Below are 8096 nucleotides of genomic sequence, written 5' to 3'. Positions count from 1 at the left end.
ATATTTTTAAATTCTCACAGGCTCTTCCTTCAACTGTCCATAACTCTTAATAAGAATGAGGAGAATGCCTTTTTCCCTTCATTTTTCTAGCTTGAATGCATGCTATAAGTTCTTGGTGGATGGACACGTGAAAACGCAGGCAGATGTGGGCCAACTGCAGAACTCAGTGAGCGTACAGGATGTGAAAAGATGACCGGTCGAGCAGCGTCAGGGGAGTCTGTCACAGGTCTAGACTGATGAGGCCGAGAAGATTTCCTTCTTTGTACAAGACGAGAGAGAAACCAGAGAGAACAACACAGCAGCGAGGAAATGTGAGGAAATAATAAATGTGAAAATATGAAGATCCACTTCAGCCTGAAGGAATTCTGTTTTTTATTTGTTAAATCAGCCAAATCGGTGCTGTCATGTGCTGGATTATTCTAAGACCTGCGACCCGCGGCAAAGGTCTCAGCAAACAGTGAGAAGATAATGGATATTCAACAAATCAGAGGGATCACACCTCTGCATGATGTGAAAAACAAGCTTAATGGCGCAACGTGAACAATGTGGCTGAACGGGCACATGGAAGCAAGAATATGCAGTATTTAACAATAATGCATAAAAAATATCGGAATATATGAAATCCATATGTTGACATATTCCTGTAGATTAAAATATTTTTTTATTTTTTAAAATATCTTCACTACATTTTGGAGGACAATATTGTCCTTTTTGCAGTGTTTCTTTACTGAGTAGATGAACTATTAATGCATAATTGTGTTAATGATTTAATTTATTATGGTTTTGATTAATATAAATACTAGATTATGGTATATTATTATAGATTAAGCTACCTGGCTGTAGAATTAAAATCAGCTCCACCTTCTTGAACATTTATCACAAATTATAATGCGATCATATGACATATAGATCCTTTTGAAGGGGGCCATTCTGCTTTTACTTTTGGTACTTTAAATACATTTTGCTGCTAATGCTTTTGAATTTTGATTGCAGGACTTTTACCTGTACTGTGGTACTGCTAATTGTACTTATTTCAAGGATGTACTTCTTTCATTGCTGCTCATTAGGAACACTCCACAATGCACTGAAATAAATGTATGTTAATTTAAGTCAGTATATTTCTGTTGCATTAAGGACATTTGTCGCGTTGTTTTCTCGCTCTCTTTGTGTTTAACTGCTGATGTGGAAGAACTTACAGTGCAGGCACATTTTGACCTCATGCCTGGCTTGTTTCCTGTGGACACAGCAAAGATTTAATGCTGATCAAGGTGCTGCTGTAGTGCCCTTTACTGATCTTATTCACTCTCAACACACCGGCTCCGCTGCTCGCTTAGCATGCTACAGTCTGTATAGCGTGAGCTGTTTTTGTTTCATGTTAAGTGCTTTCACATAATCGAATCAATCACAGCAGCAGAAAACGTGCCATCTGAGCCAGTAATAACTGCTCACTTTCCTTTTGAGCTGCAGATTAACTACATTGAGTAGCACCAAAGCAGCCGAGCGATGCACTGAGTGTGTTTACATGCACACTAGTGACCTTACTTTGACTCCTACCCTGGTTTCTAATCATCATCATCCTTTTTAAACTCCACATTCAGTCCTGACTGTGTTACCTCAGCTGTTAAAGGCGAACCTGGTTTGGTTTCTAGCTGTCTGGACGCTGCTGCTTTCACCACACCGCTGGATTTTGCCTCTCATTCTGAACTACGATGGAAAACAAGAGCGACAGAACAATTAATCAAGAGTCAGACTTTTACTTTAACTTCAGCATGTAAAGTATCATCACATGATTTATGGCCATATTGTGTATTTTACTGAGAAAAAAAAAACCCAGTTTGCACCTGTGCACAATGACCAGAAACCTGAATATCATTGTGGTTTCCATTGGTATATTCCAAAAATATGGGTGTCTGAAATCAGGATACGTTTATACTGACAACACATAACCGGTACACTTCAAAACCCTGATCATAACTAGGATGCATGTGTGCACGTAAACACTTATTATGTTTTTTGTTTTTTTTCTAAATCTGCTCCGTGTGTGGCGCACAGATAAGGAAGCGAACACTAACAGCTAAATTCAGGTTTATTGTACAGAACGTGTTGCTGAAACCGCACGACTCCACTCTGAATGTGTTGTTTCCTCCAGGTGTGAATGAGGTGTAAGGCTTTAGACTCGGACCGAGAGCCTGACTGTGAACCTTCCCTGCCTGACGCTACCACTCGATCGCCTCTCCGCACAAAACAGTTCATCCACACAGCCTCATTAACTAAGCAGCGCCACGGTTCCAAAGCAGAAACAGACCAGCACGTCTGCGCGAACGTTTTAACTGTGACGAAAACAAGTGAGAACGATGAGAACGGCCCATCTAAACAGTCGACAGTCTCAAATAAATACCTACTGACAATAATAACAAACTGCCTCTGTTCTGCTTGACACCGCTTTCCAAAGCTGTGGGATGAAGACCTTCTCTACAAATCAGCTTGATATCAGCTCGACCTCGTGTTTTTATTTTGGGCTTTTCCAACAGGGTCAGCAAAAGCTTTTTGAAGCCTGAGAGCTTTTAATTTTTTCTTTTAGCTCAAGATAAAACAGGAAACTGACCAAAGTTGGAGTTCCAGGATTTCTGACAACAGCCATGTAATATTATTTCAAAGCCATGTAAATATTTAGCCCCAAAATCCAACCCTGCCAGTACACTGCACTGTACCACACAACCTGCTATTACATGCCAGCAGCAACAATAGCTTCATATACCTCTCCATAATAGGTCATATCAGCAGCAGGGCTTGTAATTATTATTTACTGCAGCTCGGCTCCATTTATGGTGAATTGTCTTGATCTGGTGGTGAGCAGTGAGTCTGTAATCTCGGGGATTTTCAGGCTGCTCACAAAATTGCTGTCATGGATGAGAAGATTATTTAATTCCTGATTCCCTGTAAGGTCAGGATTTCACACACCGGTGAGTGGCCTTGGCTTTAAATAGGAGCTTGATGGTAAACGGTACAGTCAGTACGAGAAGTACTGTGGAATCGCTCCCTGTGTCGACATGCACGGCCGTCGGACTGCAGGTGTTTCTGTTCAGGATACCAAGGTCACATGGATTTGGGTTTTTAGTGTCCTAAAGCAGTTTACAGTTGGTAAATGAAAATGACTGTTGGCACCGCATGTGTACTTTCTGATGATATCAACAATCCAGTGCAACCACAGGTCTGTTATTTTCCCTCTATGCATGGAAGCTCAGTGCAGTCGCTGGTCCAGAATACTGGGATTGTTTTTGCCCTGCTTCAGGAATAATAAAGCCTGACATTACTTCTCATTGGCATTAACGCTCAGTGAACTACAGGCTTAACCACTAAGTCCTTTGTAGCCAAAAACATACACACTTCATTCAGCCGATCCAGAGATGTTAATCAGGTCCAGTTCAGCAGATGAATGAGTCCCAAAAATGAACAACACACCTGCTTCTACTTCACTTTCGTTGCTCATAATGAAGCGTGAAACTTTTAAAACTGATTTATTTTCTGTAGCACGTCTCAGTAAAGTAAAGCATAAATATTGTACAATAGCTTTTTTTTTTTTTGCTATTTCTATTGCATTGTGTCACATTTCTATTCAGGACGCTGTTCACTGGGACACTGGAATGCAAAGTTGTGGCGAGGTACATTTACACTAAGTACATTACAACACACAGTACTGATACTTTTACTCAGTATTTCCACTTGGTTGAATAATAATAAGGAAAATAAGGTAAGGCACATTTATTTGTATAGCACAATTCATACACCAGGCCATTCAAAGTGCTTTACAGAAGCATAAAAATATATTAAAATCATACATTTCAAAGAAAGAAATAAAGAAAGAAGATAATAGAAAAATAAAATAAAATACATTAAAAGGAAAATTAAAAACGGAAGCCAGTAAAAGACAATAATTTAGCATTTAGAATGATTGGAGTCATTGAGCACATGTATTTACTTTAAGTAAAAGCTGTAGTAAATAAAAGTGTTTTCAACCCTGACTTAAATGAGCTGACTGTTGGTGCAGACCTCAGGTGTGCAGGGAGAATGTTCCACAGGTGAGGAGCATAATAACTGAAAGCTGATTCACTTTGTTTGCTTCTCATTCTGGGAACACACAATAGACCTGTCCCTGATGACCTGAGAGGTCTGGATGCTTCATATGGAGTATATGTAATAACATAACACCCACTGTCTTGGTTTAACTTGAACATGAACACTGTGTTCTCCTTTGTTCCACGTCATTACCAATCGCTCTCTCTCATTTCCTGTCATCTCACAGCTGTCCGCAATCTAATTAACACACTTGACATAAAGGAAAAATGAAGAAAAAAAAAAAAGACCTGCATCAAGTTTATTAAGTGGCCTTTTCACCACTGTTGTACTGTTGCTTTAAATAAAAACACTGTAAAGTATGTTATTTTATGTATTTCATTTTATCCACTTGGTTTTGAACGCATCATAAAACACTGACTCCCCAAAAATGACATTTTCAATATAAATTACATTAAGCTGCAACGGCAAGGAACTTTCTTTAACACAAATTAGGAGTTAAAGGTATTACACTGAGCAACAACAACGTTCTGCAGCAATGATAACTGTTATAAATGAGCGCAATGACAAGACCTATGAATCATCTTTGACTGTGATGATGTTGATGATATGCAAGAACATGGCCAGCGGACAGATTTTAAGATATTTATGACTCGAGGAGATCTTTACAGCCATTAGTCTGGCTGGCTGTGTCAATACAACAATGAGTGTACAGTAAATCAACACATTAAGTATTAGCTAACGAGGAAGGCCTGCTCTTGAACGTCGGCTGGCTGGGGTCCAACATGCCGTAAAGCTCCTGTGCTCTAACCCGTCTTGGACTTGCTGCCAGTGATACGTGGCCACAACTCTCAAGATCAGTTACGGGATGGAGATCAAAGGCTTCGCGATGGCAGCAAGTCTCATGTCATGTTTAGCCTCCAATGCTAACTGTCCCCCCGCCCCCCCGGGACTGAAGGAGAGATGGGAAGATGACTGCATGGTTGGAACACTCCCCCTCGTTCCTGTCTGCTTCGGCCCCTCATACTCCCCCTTTTCTCTCTTCACTCTTCCTTCCTCCCTTATCTCCTCCTCCTCCCGCTCCTCCTCCAGCGCTAGCAGGATAACATACCGCCTGCCTCTTGTTTGGATAAGTTAATGCTGAGATGTCAGCCTTGATTCTGATGTATACCACCTGCCTTGGCCTCCGCCTGACCTCGTCCTCCAGCTCCCACTGCAGAGACATTCCAGTGCTTTTCTGGGGCTGTGTTTACACTGCAACAGACTGCCCTGCTCTCCCGGTCTGCTCCACCACAGTGGACAGTGGTGGGCCTCGAGTCCACGGTCATCCCTGTATGCTGGTGTTGTTCGAAGAGAGCTGGAAGAGGAAGTGTTGTGTTCAAGAGCATGAGTGTCAGTGGGCACGGAAATTAAATTCTTACAGATTTAGAGCAACTGAGCGGAGGGAGGTCAGTGGACTGGAAATCTGTTTCATGCTCAGCATCAGATGGGAGGCCTGCTCCCGTCATTCAGATGCCAAGATCCTCCCACTCGACACTGGGACAGCTCATGTGAACACCATGACCTCACTGCGTCTGCCCTTTAATGAATTAGCGCTGTTGATTCACAGTTGAAGTCCATGTAAGATCCTAAGCGTAAGACTGACGTCAAATGAAGTTTTCATTGAAGGTTGCTGGCCAAATCTTCATCCTGGATGTCACTCAAATATCTCAGATGTCACTTACGGAGACTGCTAATAGAAACCTGGCGAGGGAAAGTGCTTTTTGTTTGTTTGTTTGTTTTTAACTTGTTAGTTTATTTAAAGGCAGGCCCAGCTCCAGCTGTAGTTTACTATGTTTACATGCACATTAATATTCCACTATTATTTCAAATGTGACATTTTTATTTTATATAGGTCAAATTAGGCCTTAATATGCGTCAAAATTGGGATTTTTACTGCAGTTTGCAACACATGACCTCTTGCTGTCTCTACAGTCTGTAGGACTGTGCTCTGCTGTGGAGACGCATGCACAACCGAAAGGCAACATTTCTAGCATCAACACTGAGAAAAACTTGGATATCAACAGGTGTTTGGATATGTGCAAATATCACAATGCTGACCACAAGATTGTGATCAAACAAATGTGATGAAGACTGTGTTCATTAACAGGAGATAACATGTTAATGAGAATATGAGTAAATATGAGCCATGTGAACATCTTAGGAGGAATATTGACTTTTTCAGAAGGCGGGCAAAAACCACATAAAGTAGTTGTTATATCCACCATTTTGTCAAATCTGTGACCATAAAGCAAATATTAAGAGACATTTTTTATCTTCTCCTCATTATGTGTTGGTACTTTTTATATTATGGCTGTTTTGTGATTTGGTTTCCTGCTCTCAGATTATGCTAACCAAGCTAGCTGCTAAATATGTTAGCTTTCTGAGGCTAACGTTCAGCTAATCCCTCATTCTAAATAGCTAGTTAACTGTTAATTTACAGTTAGGCTAACCATTATGCGTTATACTCTTGTGGATTGTGTGTATTTTATGCTTACTTGTACTTCCTATGGGGACTTAATGTTGATCTTTAGTGCTAATATTCTGTCTCATTGCAGGCCTAATTTGTGTTAATCTGACAGCTAGCTAACTGTCGTTTCCTTGTTACTGTGCTAGTTCATTCAATATTCAATGATAACTAATTCAATTCAACTTTTATTGCAATATTAATGGCAGAGGTTATGTATTACCACATGAATCACCATTATTTTCAGATTAAAGACCAGTGTTGCTGCTTCAATAAACTTACTGCAATGAAATCACTTCTAAAACAAATATGGACAGCAGGAAAATTTCCACTTATGGGTGATTATAACTATATTGTTCACGGCTGTGCTATTATAAATATTAGGTACAGAATGTGAAAAATGTGAAAAGCTGTATTCAGGAAAGAGTGCCTTCATGCAGGGCGGAAGTAACTGAGGTCACGTCCACAGCATTGTTTCAGGGAATGCACGCGCTGAGGAGGAGCTGACATTGATGGGTTTTCAAATTCATGTATTTCAATGACCCTGCTGAAGACCTTTGTTGGTCATTTCAAATGCAGGCTGCCGTGTAAAATAAAGGAATTTTCATTTTTCACAAATCGTACAGTGTGCCTTTGGTCATTTTTGAGGGTGACTTTTTATGGAGACCATTATTGCAACCATGCAGTGAGCCCTTCACATGATGGAATAATCATTCATGTATATGCTGGTGGCAAAAAATCATTAAAAATATTCAGTAAAGCAAAAAGATTTACTATTTTTACACCAGAATTATTTTCCTAGTGTTGAGGAAAAGGCTTTAAAACATCATCCAGAAGGGAGATAAAATAACTGTAGAGTCAACTAAATAAATTAATCAAAATCAGAAAATATAATTCATAGGTGGAGGGAATTCACAATAATTATTTACAAAATCCTGGCTGCTGCCCGCCTTCATGTAGCTGATGCCAGGGTGTCACATGTCAGGAAATCAGCATTTTTCTGTAGCAGTTTCTCACATTTTCGTTTGGGTAAAATGACTGCTAGAATCATGTAAATGTCTCTTCAGGATCATCCTTTAAAATGCAAAGATCCTAAAGCATCAGGGCGAAAGGCTGCTGGGCACAAAACTGAGCGTGCTGAACCTGCAGTGGCCGTGTCATTGCAATGTGTGCTAACAACAGCTGGTTTCAATCCAGTCGTGACCACCTACATAGTGTGTAACTGAGTGCCCATTACTGATTGCACATCAATAAAACACACACACTCGGTCGCTGTCACATTCACCACCTGCTGTGTCACTTAACAAAAGTCACCAAAAGACATTCATATCACAACCTCCAACAATATGCTGAATCAATATGCAAAACCGGGATCATCTCATATAAACCATCTTATCACTTGTTATACAACTAATAGACAACAGACATGAAGTTTAATGCAAGTGACAAAATTTGGTTGAGATGCTGCGTCTTTGTCTTTTCACCACATCTGTATGTCACTGACCAGCGTCTGTTT

Source organism: Chaetodon trifascialis, chromosome 1 (genome assembly GCF_039877785.1).
Source record: "Chaetodon trifascialis isolate fChaTrf1 chromosome 1, fChaTrf1.hap1, whole genome shotgun sequence".
NCBI lineage: Eukaryota > Metazoa > Chordata > Actinopteri > Chaetodontiformes > Chaetodontidae > Chaetodon > Chaetodon trifascialis.
Note: the sequence above shows the minus strand (reverse complement) of the source record.